Source organism: Peromyscus leucopus, chromosome 4 (genome assembly GCF_004664715.2).
Source record: "Peromyscus leucopus breed LL Stock chromosome 4, UCI_PerLeu_2.1, whole genome shotgun sequence".
Classification (NCBI taxonomy): Eukaryota; Metazoa; Chordata; class Mammalia; order Rodentia; family Cricetidae; genus Peromyscus; species Peromyscus leucopus.
Genome location: NC_051066.1, coordinates 92,557,252 through 92,572,713, shown reverse-complemented (window position 1 = coordinate 92,572,713; position 15,462 = coordinate 92,557,252).

Below are 15,462 nucleotides of genomic sequence, written 5' to 3'. Positions count from 1 at the left end.
CATAAGCACTCCATAGTCTCATGGTCATGGAGGAAAATAGGGGAGGTATATTCTAGAAACAGCTAATAACTCAAAAGAGATATGGTGCAATTTTTAATCTTCTGGAGATTCTATTAAAAATAAATGAAGTGAGATGAATTTCAACAGTGTGGTGATATATTGTGTAGCCCAATATGTTGTGTACCCTAATAAACTTATCTGGGGATCAGAGGACAGAGCCAGCCACTAGATTAGACATAGAGGCCAGACAGTGGTAGCACACACCCTTAATCCTATCATGGGAGACAGAGATTTGTCTGGATCTCTGTGAGTTCAAGACCACACTGGAAACAGAGCTAGGCAGTGGTGGCACACACCTTTAATCCCAGGACTTGAGATCTCATGTGTTTGCTAGGGAAGGACACACGCCTTTAATCCTAGGAAGTAATGTGGCAGGACACAGAAAGGTAAATATAAGGTGTGAGGAAATAGGAACTCACATTCTTGAGACTGAGGATTTCGTAGAGGTAAGAGCTTGTGGTTAGCTTGCTCTCTGATTTTCAGCCTTTACCCCAATGTCTAGCCCCAGGTTTTTTATTAATAAGACCATTTAGCAATTTGTGTTATACAATAGTATATCTCATTTAAATTAATTATACTCAAAATATTTCAACATGTAGTCCAAGCTTAAAATATATCGAGATAGCTATCATTTATTACTTCACACTAGATCTTCAGGATTTGATGTGCATATTGCATTTATATTTTAGATTTATATCTATTATACTAGCCGTATTTTTAAGTATTCAACAGCTCCATATAGTTTGTAACAATTATACTAGACTACAGTTCTAATTAAAAGAAATAAGACTGAATTAGTCTGTTGCATGTTACTGCTGTGAGATGTTCTGTATGTCCTGTGGGAGCCCGTTCTCGGGTTCCTCGTGGCTTTACCCAGCAGGTCCGCATAGAGGATGATTAGGACCATGGGCCTGAGTGCAGGTGTCTGAGATGATCTGCACTTGGCTGTGCTGGGGATGGTCTGTATGTCAAGTTGCTCTGATTGGTCAATAAATAAAACCTGATTAGCCATGGCTAGGCAGGAAGTATAGGTAGGACTAACAGAGAGGAGAAATAAAAGAGCAGGAAGGCAGAAGGACTCACTGCCAGCTGCCACCCTGACAAGCAGCATGAAAATGTCGGTAAGCCACGAGCCACGTGGCACGGTATAGATTTGTGGGAATGGACTAATTTAAGCTATAAGAACAGTTAGCAAGAAGCCTGCCACAGCCATACAGTTTGAAGCAATATAAGTCTCTGTGTTTACTTGGTTGGGTCTGAGCAGCTGTGGGACTGGCGGGTGACAAAGGTTTGTCCTGACTGTAGGCAAGGCAGGAAAACTCTAGCTACATGTTACTATAACAAAATACCTAAACCTGGCTACTCTATAAAGAAGAGAGTTTTCTGTCCATGACCACATTGCTCCTTAGCCCCAATGGGCTCCTTGTGTTCCACACAGCTATACACATGAACCACTTCAGATCCCTTAGAAGAACCACACAGAAAGTGCAATTAGGGGGATCAGATATTAATACCTAAAATTAGTTGCAGAAGTGTGAAATACCAATCATTACATAATTTTTAAAGCATATTCTCCTCTTAGAGCACGAAAGATTAAATAGAGACAGACCAGAAACATGTTGTGTATGTTGAAAGTTCTATTAGCCAAAGCCCAAGGTAACCCAAAGCATAGCTGTGCTCTAGACACTAGTTGAATTATGTTGCATTTTGTTGTTGTTGTTTGAGAAGTCAAGAAAAATACAGATTGTTTTTGTTCTAAGACACAAATCTGAAGGTATTTTTTACCACTAACAGAAAATGAAAAACAGTATGCAAATGGAGAAATAACTTTCTATCTCAGAAACTCTGTGCTCCTGGTTCCATTTTTTTTTTTTTCAAATGATCCATTTGTGATGTGTTGTCCTGGCCCCCTACTCCTCCTTTGGTTTTCCACACTGTGAAGCTTCTTATGTTCCAAGGTTCATCACCCTTTGCTAGGTCTACAGACCTTGTTTATTGCCCTACCCTGCTTCATTATGTTCTTTTGACACTAAAAATTTATCAGAGCATGCACATTTATGTATCCATGCACTCACCAACACATATAGACACACACAGACAGACAGACAGACACACACACACACACACACACACACACACACACACACACACACACCTGAACAGACCCACATGTAGGAACATCATACCAAACACCAGAAGTCCTCAGACGGTTGTCAAAAATTCATGAGCCACATAGTCATTCCAAGGCTCCTAACTTTGTGACATCTGGTTAAATTTCTTGGCAAAAAGAAACATAATGTCACGTTTTTAAAAGTCTACAGGATATCTTCAAGGATATGGAGTTCTATGATATTGTTTTTATTTCCTAGGATGTGCACTAGGTGAGTATTCTTTCAGAATGCTATGTGGTCTACTTTGCTAAACTTACCTGTAATTGGTAGCATTTTCAAAGTATATGAATCCTTCAAGGTGGTTTTCTTCTTAGTAGGTCATGATTTGCTCCAGCAATCATGCTCTGGGACTTAAACCCTTACCTCATACACATAGTTTTAAATGTAGTGAGCTTCTCTTCATTCCTCTGGAGCCCCCAGAGGATAAATGTTGCCTATCTAACTGAAAAGCATGGAGCACAGTGGAGATTTAGCTGGGTGACAGATGAGCAGTGCTACGGACTGGACCCAGCTAAGAAGCCCCAGGTGTCAGAGGTGAGGGACATACCCAGTGTGATGAGAAAGAAGAGGAGGAGAAATAATGAACCAACATTCTGAATATAAAATCCTCAGATAGAAACTGAATCAACTATTGAACGCATGTCTGATGGCCCTTGGTCTCTTCCTTGCCCTTTTGTAAGTAGTGTGGGGCTGTCCTGGTTGGGGCATCTCCCAAGGATGGGAGGAGATAGGCCATAGCCCGAGACTAGCTGCCCCACCAGAAATTAATCTCAGTCCTGACCAACATTCTTACACATTGCTTTCTCAGCCAAACAAGACACAAAATTCAGAAGATTGTTCATATCTAAATTCAAAGTTTTTAAAATTGGTGTTTTCAGTATATTTTTCTAAGCCCCTGGGTGAATGACATATTTAAGGTCAGCATTAAAACTTCTCTTCTGGGCCCAGCTGAGCACTTTTCTTCCCTGGCTAGAAGGCCAGACACAAAACTGAGCAAGAAGCCCCATGGAAATTGTGTCTAAGATGTAGGAAATTTCCACAAGCCAGTTTTTTAAAAAATGACCTGACTTCCTGCCTTTTTTTTTAATGAGACTAACTAAACACACAGACAATGTGCCAAAATCCAACTATAGAATGTGCATCAATTATGAAGTCAGGCACCTCAGATCCCTGCTAGAAACCAGGAACAAAGGGGTTGAAGCCAGGCGGCCCTTTCCCACCTACGACATAATCTCTACAGGTAAAAACAAGATAGTCTGTTGGTCAGAAGGCCAAGCTGGATTTTGAAGATATGATGCAAGGCAGAACCTGTCAATGACTCACTCTACAGGGCACCTATCTCTGAGCCTGCTGAAGATTCTTGTGCCTATTGGACAGGGATGGGAAGTCCTCTTATAATAGGAACTACCCCACCATGTACACACATCTCTGGGAAGATTCCCCCATCCTCATACATGGAAGCCTGGAATTTCCCTGACAGTCACTCTCCTGTTGCAAGGGTCTAGTCACTGTGTTTCCAGAGAATACTCATGACCACAAATCCACAACCCCCCCCCCCCACACACACACACCCAGTCTATTGTTCATGGGGCTCCAGCACCCTCAGGATGCCAACAATGCCCCTTGTTACACTCGTGATGGATTCCTTTCTTAAGGTCAACATGAGGGTTAATATGACCTTCCCGTATTCTTCACATTCATACTGAGATCTGGCTTACACCTACTTAAGAACAAGGGGGATGCTGTTGGCAGTCTTTCCGCTGCCACAGTTCCTTCCTAGAATATCTCCTTTCTCTGTTTGCTGTGTTACTGTAACTGCAGCCTCGGCCCTCGTGGAGTCCAAGATCAGAATAATGGCAGAGAACAACAAAAGAGTTGCCCCTCCCTTTCTGGGTGGGCTGTAGGCGCAACAGTGAGTAGTAGACATCTTTAGATGGTGGCTGGCCTGTCCGTGAAAGTGCGGTTCTTCCTGGATTCCGAACGGCGGCTGTCAGTGCTTTCTCTATGCAAATAAGCAGCATTGGTTTAGTGCAACGTGAACGTCTGAATCCCAGGACTGAAAGGGCTTTTGTTTTAGATACTTCTTTGACGTGGTTTTTCCTTTCACTTTGGTCCTACTCAAGTTACCCAACAATCACTTACTGTTCAGAGAGAGCCACCCCTGCCAGAGACATCAGGACCTGAAAATCCAATTCTCTGAGAGTCAGGAGTGACTCTCAGAAACCTGTCCCAGGTCTGAGACGGTCGCCCCCTTAGGAAAGTTAACAGACTTTAAAACACTGAGACAATTGCTCACTTCAGGCAATTCAAACTACTCCTGCCTTCAAGACACTACAGCAAAAACGCAAGCCTTAGCTAGAGAGGTAATTTTTCACCAGATTGCTTAACGTGAGACACAGTTAACTCATTTCCTGGGACCCTGGACATGCCATGCCTCTGTTTAGCAAAGCTTAAAAAACAGGCACTTCACCCGCTGCCGGCAGTCTCCTCTCTGCTGTCCTGCCAGTGTGCAGTCGTCTCAGGATGCTCTTCCACATGATTGCACTTCGAAGAGGCTGTGGTGCGGAGAAAGATTTGGTGTGTGCTTGCATAGCTGGCTGGGGGCCAGGTGTCCTCACTAGATAGAAAATAAAAGTGAAAAATGAGCCCCAAGTTCCCTAAAGGGCAAAAGAGCATGAAGGCACTGTCGGCATGAATGGCCCGAACGAAGAGAGCCTCTGGCTTAAGTCTCACGTAGGCACCTGGGTCGGCAGTGGATGGAGGGCTCCCCTCCCCTGGGTCGGTAGTGGATGGAGGGCTCCCCTCCCCTGGATCAGCAGTGGATGGAGGGCTGCCCTCCCCTGGGTCGGCAGTGGATGGAGGGCTGCCCTCCCCTGGGTCGGCAGTGGATGGAGGGCTCCCCTCCCCTGGATCAGCAGTGGATGGGGGGCTCCCCTCTCCTGAGTCGGGGTCAGATCCGAGTCAGAAGCTGCAAGCGGGACGGGACGTACAGAGGAACAAGGAGGAAGGATACTGAGTGCACTAGGTTTAGACCATTGTGGGAAAGAATGGTCTTGACTGAAAACATAAGGAGGGGACAAAGAAAAGAAAATTCTAAGTGGGTGTTAATTTTTAATTGGATCAGATCAGCCAATATCTGAAACTGTGTTAGCACCTCAAAAACAATATTCATACCTGTTTAAAATAGACTTTGAGACCACAATTCTAGTAACAATTTGGTCATAAAAATAAATTATATGCAAGCATATGTTCTCTCTTTCTCTCTGTCTCTCTGTCTCTCTCTCTGTCTCTCTATGTCTCTGTCTCTCTATGTCTCTGTCTCTCTCTCTCTCTGTCTCTCTCTCTCTCTCTCTCTCTCTCTCTCTCTCTCTCTCTCTCTCTCCTTGCCCCCTTTGTGTGTGGGAGTGATGAGGGTGGATGTGGGTGTGTGGGTATGGGTGTGCAAGTGTTAAAATCCTGTTACAGATACAACTTAAAATGTAAAACTTCTTGGGTTGTTATTAGAAAGACCCAATACCCAAGGGCTAAGACCCAAGTCACTTCATCTTAAGAACGTCCCTTTTCCTGCTGGAATAGACCAACACCTTCAAGAGAAGAATCATGGGAAAGAGATGGTAACAACAGCATGTTTCTGGCCCAATCTGATTTTTAAAATGAAGAGAGAGGGGGAGGCACAGAGAGAAAGAGACAGGATCAGAGACAGAGACTGAGAGCATGCACTTCCCTGTCCTGTGGAAACCGGTGTGTTACACTGGCATGACCCCAGCCAGAACACTACTACTTTCACTTTTCAAACAATGTGAAAGAGAAAACTTGGTGGCAAGGACAAAAGAAGTGATTCTTCTTAGCTATTTGTAGAAATGCATGGACCTTGAGACAGAGCAAGGAACAGTTTGTATGTGAGCCAAGAATCTCATCTCCGTGATGCTCAGAGCAGAAACTTGTAGTTGATAAGACAGTTCAGAAGTTAGGACTTTGCTGGGCTCATCAACCATCTATTTAAACCTAGTTGCTTCTCCCTTTTCCTTATGAAGTACCTTTTAATGACTAGTGACCGACAAGCTCAAATGTTTCGGATGCAGAATCTAAGCTGTCATGAGTGAATGCCATAGCAGAGGGGTGGTTAGCTTGTGTCCCAGATTTGCTTCTCACAAACTGTGCTCAGATGAGTGATGCACGCCCCCCCCCCCCAAGCCTTAAGTTCCTCCATGACAAAGCAGGGACCATGACAACTGAATATCAGCACAGTGTTTTGTGAGGGTGAATGAGATCATAGACATGCCTTCCTCAGAACAGCTTCCAATGTGCAGGAGTCATTCCCTCCTGAGGGCGAGGGAACCAGAAAACCAGGAGACACAATCAAATATGTCAAATAAATTATTAGTAAGTAAATACTTACTTTAAAATACTCTGTTCCATCACAGTAACCCAGGTCAGTGCAAATCAGCATGCAGCCAACCTTGGTGGTTTAATTGTTTGGTTGATTTTGTCTCCTACTGATTTTGCCTGATGGTGTGGATGACTTTCTTCAGAAGTCAAGGATTGTCATGTCCTTTCTGTTTGGTCCTCTGGTATAACAGCTCCGAGTGTGACATGGAACAACAGAGACTTATGCACATATGCATAATCCAGGACAAGCACTTAAGAGCTGGTATGCCAGCAGGTAGTTGTAGGGTAGTTATGACTCTGAGAGTCTCTAGTATTTAATGACATTTTTGGCCTCTAATTTGCTCAGATTGTGATGGGTTCTTTGTTTATATGTTGTCAGGGTCTCACCATGTACCCCAAACTGACCTCAAACTCACTATCCTCCTACCTCAATCTTTTGAGTGTTGGGATTTTTAAAAAACATATTTTATTTTTAAAGAGCAATTTTTAGGTTCAAGGCAAAATTGTGTTGAACACTATCATTTTTTATCCACATGAGTACAGCATCCTCCTCCAAAATAGAGCATGTGTGACAACTGATGAGCCTAGGTCATTGTCACCCAGAGGTCATGGTTTGCATTAGAGTTCTATAAGTTTGAATGACTATTTGATGTCTAGTGTCCCCACACACATCACAGTGTCTTACAAAATAGATTCGTTGTTCCAAAAAGTGTATGCTACAGCCCACATTTTAAAGAAGATACAAGGCAGGTTTGTGGACCCTGGCCTGTCATCCTAGGATTGGGGAGATGATAGCAGGGAGACAATAAGTTTAAGATCTATATTGAACTCAAGGCCAGCCTGGGCTCATGAGACCCTGTCTCAAGAAAATAAAAACATAAAAGTGAACGAGTATGTGTTTATGCCCACCCACATAACCCACTAACTGCTCTTTATTTCTCCTGTGAGTCCAAGGAGACTAGAAAGTGGTTCCTCTCTAAACTCACTGATGACAACTCTTCTGAGACCAAGTGAGAGCATCTAATCTTCCAGGAAGGAGCAAGCCTTACTGCCAGGCAGGCTCCGGGCCAAGGACCCAAAGCAATCACAGCACCCACAAAAAGTGTTTCAATTTCACTACTTTTATCAATAGACAAAATGGGTAGTTAGGGCTGGATAGACAACTCAGTGAGTAAAACATTTGCTGCCCAAGCATGAGGACCTGAGTTCAAATCCCCAGAGGCCCCAGGAAGATTGTGAGCATTTGTCTTTAGTCTGGCCCCTCTCTGGCAAGATGAGAGACAGAGATCGGTGAATCCCTGGAAGATCAGAAGCCAGCTAATTCAGTTTATACAACCGTGAACAACAAAGAGAACCTGTCTCAAATAAGGTGGAAAGGAAGGACTGGCAAGCAAGGTTTCTCTCCAACCTCCACATGCATTCAGAACTCCTGTACTCACACACAAGAGCGAACACATCACACATGCATCCACACACGTCATACACATACAAGCATGCACATGCGCACACAGAGACAAACAAGAATATTTAATAATGAGAACAATCTGGATTATATTCATCTTTATGCCAATGTAATTACAAAATGTGGTTTGAATTTTTATGGAAAAAAATGAGAACGCTGAGTTTGGAGAGGCTTCGCGGGGAGGTCTTAAGGTAAACAAATTGGTGATGTTATCTCCTACTGTGTGTCTACTCATCCATTTTCTTCCTCTTGCCATTCCCAGGCAAAAGCCACAGCAACACTGAGTTCTCCAAGGTTGTCTTTTTAAACAGCTACCAGTATTGATTATACAGAACTTGTTTATTTCGTGTGCCCATCATAAGCCTCTCCCAGATTTTTCACACCCCCATCCCAGATACCAACTAACAATGTCACAGCAACTAACAGCACAGTGGGGTCACACCTGCATGGGCCAAATTAAGATCTGGCCTGGGTAGCACTCCTCTGGGAGTAGATCTCACTTCAGAGGCTCCTGTGAATCACACAGAGCAGCAGTGATCACACTTCTCACAGCCAATGGGCTGTGCCTTTTGCAGATTAACGAGCAAGAGCAATGACTGAGCACTTAGTTGTCACCTGGTCAAGTGCTGGTCTCCATCCACACTGGAGAGCTGTAATGAAGACGTGGCTAGCATTTTCTATCTAAAACAATGTAGAGGAGAAAACAATTAAAGAAACAAAACAAGCAAAAATGGTAGTGTTTCCTTCTACATTGCAGTGTGTGTGTGTGTGTGTGTGTGTGTGTGTGTGTGTGTGTGTGTGTGTATGATATTGAGAAGTTATTTCCACCAAAATGCTTGAACCAGTTGCACACTAGGCAGTCACACAGACTAGTTTTGATTTATTCTTGGGTCAAACTGTAGCTGCTGCTCACCATTTTTGCCCCTCTAAACAATGCAGTTCTGATGTGCACAAACCAGCCTTGCATTGACTCTATTACGTGTAGGACACTCACTATGTATGAAGAACACAGGTACCTACTCCATGACAACCGCCCTCACTCAGAGTTCGCTTTCTACTTCTAAAGCCAGACAGCTCAAAAGAAGCACCTAGAAAATGATCATTCAAACCCAAGGTGTATTTTCATGGGAGTAGTGTCTGCCCTTGAGAACGTCATCCTCTATTCTCATGACAGTGAATCAGACTGAAAAACAACAACAACAACAAGAAAGACCTTCTCAGGCCTAGTAGGAGAGGTACTCTTTGGCACAGGAACAGTGGGATTGGCTATCAGAATGCCAATGTCAAAATCAAGTGGTAAAATCGTTTGTATTTGGGTGTGAAACTGGCTCCTTTAGGTTTCATTGAGTAAGCGGAAGAATGAGCAGGGCGGGGAAATGGGTCTGAGTCAGGGGGTTACTGTCCAAGCATTACAACCTGAATTTTGGCCCCCACGCCCTGGTAAAAGCTGTGCACTGTATGGCCAGTGCTTCGGGGTGCACATTGGAGGATCCAGGAACTCTCTGGCCAAAGAGAAAAACAGCAGGAGCAGGGAGAGACTCTGGCTTGAGGGAATAAGGTGGAGGGGGTACAACAGGACACCTGACATCCTCTTCTGGCCACGACACGTGAGCACACGGACACACGCACACATGAATATAGTATATAGACAGCACACACACACACATACACACACACACACACACACACACACACAAGGGTGGCTTCACCTTAAAGGAAACATTCCCTTACAGAGCTTGAGGATACACCTGCTGATGAACCCGGTCTGAGAAATATCTCCCCATGTTAATTTGCAATACTTTTCTCTGCTGTTCACATGCAAGTTGGTCTACAAATTGCCGGGAGTTTTTGTTTCAACACTGTGTTTATCATGTACTTTTTTAATGTATATCAAATTGAGCAGTTTGGGGTTTTCTTTTTGTTTTGTTTTGTTTTTACCCAGAAAACCACATCCTTTGGCTGATCCCGGCCACTTGAATCTTTCTATAAACTGGTTTTTTCCAGCTTTTGCTCGTGTGCCTTTGCAGGTGTTAAGTGATTAAGCAGAATGAGTTCCGTGAGGTATACAATACGAGCTTTAAAAATAGTATTCGTGTGGCCAAACTGGTTTAACGTTGGAATCATTGCTGTTATATTGTACTGTCAGCCTCTGGAAAGAGGCCCAGTGTTGAATTTTAATCCCTTCAGCCCTCTCTCCAGTCCTAGTTGTCCCAGGCATCCAGTAGCAAACCCGAGGGAGTGTGCTAATTGAATCACACCCGACAGGGAGGGAGGATGGGAGGAGCTGGAGAAGGCTCTTGAAGATGCAGAACCTTCCAGCCTTTGCCAAGGCCGGAAGTAGCAGACTGATACCAGGTTGTGTGTGTGTGTGTGTGTGTGTGTGTGTGTGTGTGTGTGTGTGTGTGTGTGTGTAGGGCGTCCCCCGATATTGTGATTCAGCACTGGCTCTCCCTAACCTCTACAGGTTCCTTTTCTTTAGCATCCCCCACCCGACCCCTTGGTTCTCCTCTACCTTCTGGCTCAGGACACTGTTCTGACCCTTTGTGTTACTAGCCTGGACCTTCCTTCCTTCCTCAACCAACAAGTGGAGTAGGTGTCCATAGGCGCGAACACAGCGCTTGGCAGAGTACTGAAACATCCACTCTGGCAGCATCCACCCTGGACACAGAGGAAGCAGTCAAAGCACTAACAGTACCACATCCGGGGCAAAGCATGCTGTATGCTCTGATTCTTTCAAACTCTTTTGAACTTGTTTTTTATGAACAGGCTTAGAAAAATATGTTAACTTACTTAAAGTCACTTAACTGAGACATCTCAGGGATGAGAGCCAAATTAGTCTGACTCTCAACTCATACTTTTAACCAGTGAATTCATTCATTGGTAAGAAAAGGAGATACTATTTGCTACTTGAACAAAGTGTATTTTCCATGTTAGTATCATGAGAGACACTTCTCTCACATCCTCGTACCTGTACCTGTACCTGTACCTGTACAGAGGAGAGGTGTGTGTGCCTGCTAAAGCAGAAGTCAGCTCCCAGCCCTCATCTCTTCTTCCTCTCCAGGAAGTTCTCTCTCTCCAGAAATAGACATCATGAGACCTTTTCTACGATATGGTATGCTATGGTATGGTATGGTATCATATTACATATAGTACTCTATTCTTCATATTGTAGTACAATGTATTGCATTATCGTGTGTTTATCGTGTTAGCATCCTAAAAGATACTCAAATCAAAGCTAAGACTATTTAGAGACATTGTTTCTGCCTATGTGCTCTGTGGGATAAATAAATACAATTTGCCAGACTCTGGTAAAGAAATTCACAGAATCAGACAGCAATCTTCCAAGCAGCTAAAAACAAGAACAGGTTCCCACATTTAGAATCTGACGTGGAGTGGTCTAACAAAATACAATGTAGTGGCCTTCATAAAACCCCCATTGAAGACTTGGGAATAGATGAGTTGGTAGAATGATTGTCTAGCATGAAGGAGCTCTGGATAAACCAGCACTGCATGAACCAGGTATATTGGTTGGTGCCTGTAATGCCAGCACTCTGGAAATGGAGGCAGGAGGATCAGAAGTTCAAAGTTCAAGTTCAAGGTCATCCTCAGCTACATAGCAAATTTAAGGTCAGTTTGGGCTACACAGGATCTGTTTAAATACAAACTATCAAACAAAACTCTTCTTTGGAGAAGACACCTCTGCTCATTGGAGTTCCCCTAGCCCTCCTCCAGACAGAGACTTCCTGGGAGGCCTCTGATGGACACAAGGACAATGTCCAACTCTAAACCCAGGTCTGAAAGACAGAAGCAAAGGAGAACCTCTCACACAGAGATGCCCTCCTAGCCTTGGTCTGAGGTGAGCCACAGCAGAGAATGCACTGTGCTTACAAACCTATGGGTCTGCAAGTGACAACGTGCAGAGAGTGAGAGACTTTGGAGCACTCGGCTCTAATCCAGTCTTTTTGTCAGAGTCCTCCTTTCACGGCTCAGGGATCTATGTGAAAGAGGGGAAAAGATTGTAAGAACCAGGGATAATGACAACTCCAAAGAAAGAGTGTCTTCCAGACACAGCAAAGCTCATGCACATAGGAACCTATGGAGACTGTGACAGCGCACAGAAAACCTGCACAAGTTCAAGCGAGAGAAAAACCTCAGGACAGAGAAGGGGAATGGGTACAAACACTGACTCCAACCAAGAAGCTGTTTGCAAATGATACCTCCCGGGAGAAGGAAGAGCAGTTTTTGCCAGCAGAATGCCCCGAGTATAATAACCACACTCCAGAGCAGGCTCCAAGCTCAGGAGTAGATGGCCAACACAAAAATAAACACCATGGTTTTTGTGTGCTTCTTTGTTTGGTTATTTCTTGTCTTTTTGTTTTGTTTTTTAGTGGAGAGAAAGAACATGAATTTAAGTGGGTAGAGTGTGGTAGGTTCTAGAATGAGTTGGGGGAGGGGAAAGAATATAATCAAAACATACTATATGAAAAAAATAAGAAGCCAAGAAATAAAATAAAAACCCACAAATCAAAGGCCTCAGCAATGGCTCAGTGATTAGGAACACTTAGTACACTTGCAGAGGACCTGAGTTGGGTTCCCAGCACCCACATAATGGCTCACAAGTACCCATAACTCTAGTTCCACAGGCTCCAACACCCTCTTCTCCTCCGAAGACACCAGGCAGGCACACGATGCGTAAACATACACACAAGCAAACAAATAAAGAAGCAAACTGTAGAGCAACCATCACAATCACACAAATAATGAGGCTAAGTTTCCCTGGCTCGGGGACAGAGCCATGGTCAGCAAAGCCTTCGGTAACCTGACTCCTTTCCACTCTCATCTCTTCGCTCCCCTCTGGAGCTGAGCGCCCCTGTCCACTGGCCTTGTTTTACAGGCCCATGAGCTCTTGACTAGGACATGGGACCACGAGGAGGAGGCCTCCACTGGGACACTTCAGTGTATCTCCATGAGGATAGAGGTATCCTGGCCCTGAATTGGCAGTCCCCGGACAGGAGAGGGTTAAAGTTGCAGCATGTTTACATATTAATTTATTTGCTGACTTGGTTACTGTCCATATACTGGACATGTGAGCTCGTGAACACAAGGACCTTACCTGTCTTGTTCTCTCCCAGACGCTGAGTAGCAAGAACAGCATCTGACATGAGGGAGGCCTCTAGTAATTACATCTTCAAAGGGTGATTAAGTCTTAGACAACGCCATGTAGATTCCCCAAGTGTGGTCGGTCATCAGGTCAGGTCTAAAGAGAGGTTTGTACACCCTGTATCCATGTCTGCCCTCTAGGGTGACCTGATTTTCTAGATAACCTGGGTATAACTCCACGTTGTGTGTTTACCAGGCAAGGCAAGACGGCAGCAAGCTTATAAGCACATGTATTGCTTCATAGGGTACAACAAGCAGCAATTATCAGGAGTGATCACAGTTCAGCCTGAGAAGTCAGGTACCAGACAGGAGGGGCCAGCCATGAAGGTGCACAAGGTTATGATGTCCAAACCGTATTTTCTAGGTAATGGGGAATCCCTAAAGTCAGGAAGCTGAGAAATAGCATGATAATATAACCATGGGAAAGACCTAAAAAAAAAAAAATCAGAGAAAGGAAATCTCAAAATTAGGAATGCCAGTTACAATTCTATGACACATGTCCTGGTGAGGGACGATGGGAAAACATGCCAGTTGGTGGTTTTGGAGACAGAGAGGAGGTGACAAGTATAGGGAGTAATAGAGGGAAATGTGACTCTGTTAGATGCTAAGTGTAGATACTCAACAGAATCCTGTGGGTCTTGTTGAAGCCATGGAAGAAAATGAAAATGCCTCACTGAAGTGCAGGTCATACAGAAAAGCCAATGAAAGGAAAATCACTTTCCCCAGGAAAAACATACACACAAAAAAAGTGGATACGATTGCAAAGGTGTCACACACTCAGTCCCTCATCTGAGTAAAGGGTCTGTGGACCTTCATTAGGAACCCCTGAGTAAGAAGAGGACTTCTTCTGACCTTGCAGAGTCTGGGGAGAAAGACCGGATGGGTCCTGACTGCCACAGAGGCACTGACAGTACCAGATTGGAAAGCAGAAGCAGCAGTGGAAAAGGGTAAGATGGGGTACAGAAAGAGCAGACTCTTGGTCTCCAGTTAGAAGTGGTCCGTCCGAGTGCCCAGGAGACTAGCACACAGCAGGAGATGGAGAGGGAGATGGGCCGGCAAGATTTTTAGGAGGCTAAGGAAGGCAGGTTGCTCAGGTAGCAGACAGAAGAAACTCATGGGAGGTCTCGGGTGAGTGCTTCCTTGGCTGCCACGGGTATTCCATCCTCGTGAAAAAGTAAGGCGAGGCCCCCACTTCCGCTTCATCATCACTCACTGGCACCAGCCTGCACACTGTTGCCCTCATCCTGCATGGCCCTACGGCAGTCATCACCTAATAATGCTCAGGAGCATCCTCAGGAGAAACTTCTTCCCAGCATCTGCGACAAGAACTGCAGATTTTTGAAGTACGTTTTTTTTTTGGGGGGGGGGCGGGGTCTTTCATATGTAAGGAAGTGAATTTTAGAACAGGCCTCCCTCTTGGACTTGACTACTTGACTGGTCCACTTGAAGCAAATATAGATTGGATTCTGTTTTCCAAATTCGTATGTATACATTAGCACATGATTTTCAGAATAATGTTCATTTTGGGCCCCATTTTATCAGCCTTATCCTCCCCCCACACACACTTATTTTTACTTATTTTTGTAGGTTATGTATTCTTGTAAATGATCCTCAATTCTTTTTCTAGGACAACATGGCACATAAACATGAGGGAATATATGAGATATAGCAAAAGGAGTTCTTAAAGTCCAGGACTTCGTGGCTGGGAAGATTATGGGATGTGACAACAATAAGGAGTATGTTATTAGGCCAGTCCAACATAATAACTTAGAGGCGTCAGGCAGAGCTGAGTCTGGGCCACCTCTCTTTTCTGGTTACTGGCTATGAGACCTACTGTTCTTTGAACCTTAAGTAGTGACCTCTTTGCATTTGGAGGGGTAGTTTAAATAAGGTAATGTGAGGGAAACAGGTAGCTCAGCCCTGGATCAGCACTAGCTGCTGTTATTACTAACATCGCCATGCCTCAGACAAGTAGTTGGTAGGTGTCCCCTCTTGGCCACGTCTGCTGGCACACTGGCACAGCCAGAAAGCCCCCTCCCCCAACCTTCCGTCCCTCGCTTGGCTCCGCTGGTATCCCACACCCACAGACTCCAAGCAGCTGTCTCTCACTCGACACGGATCACTCCTCCGGAGCTCACCTCCACACCCACCACCTCTTCTAGGATGCAGTGCACACATCCATGTCCTCTCTTGTAAAATGTGCCAAAGAGAACTAAGTGC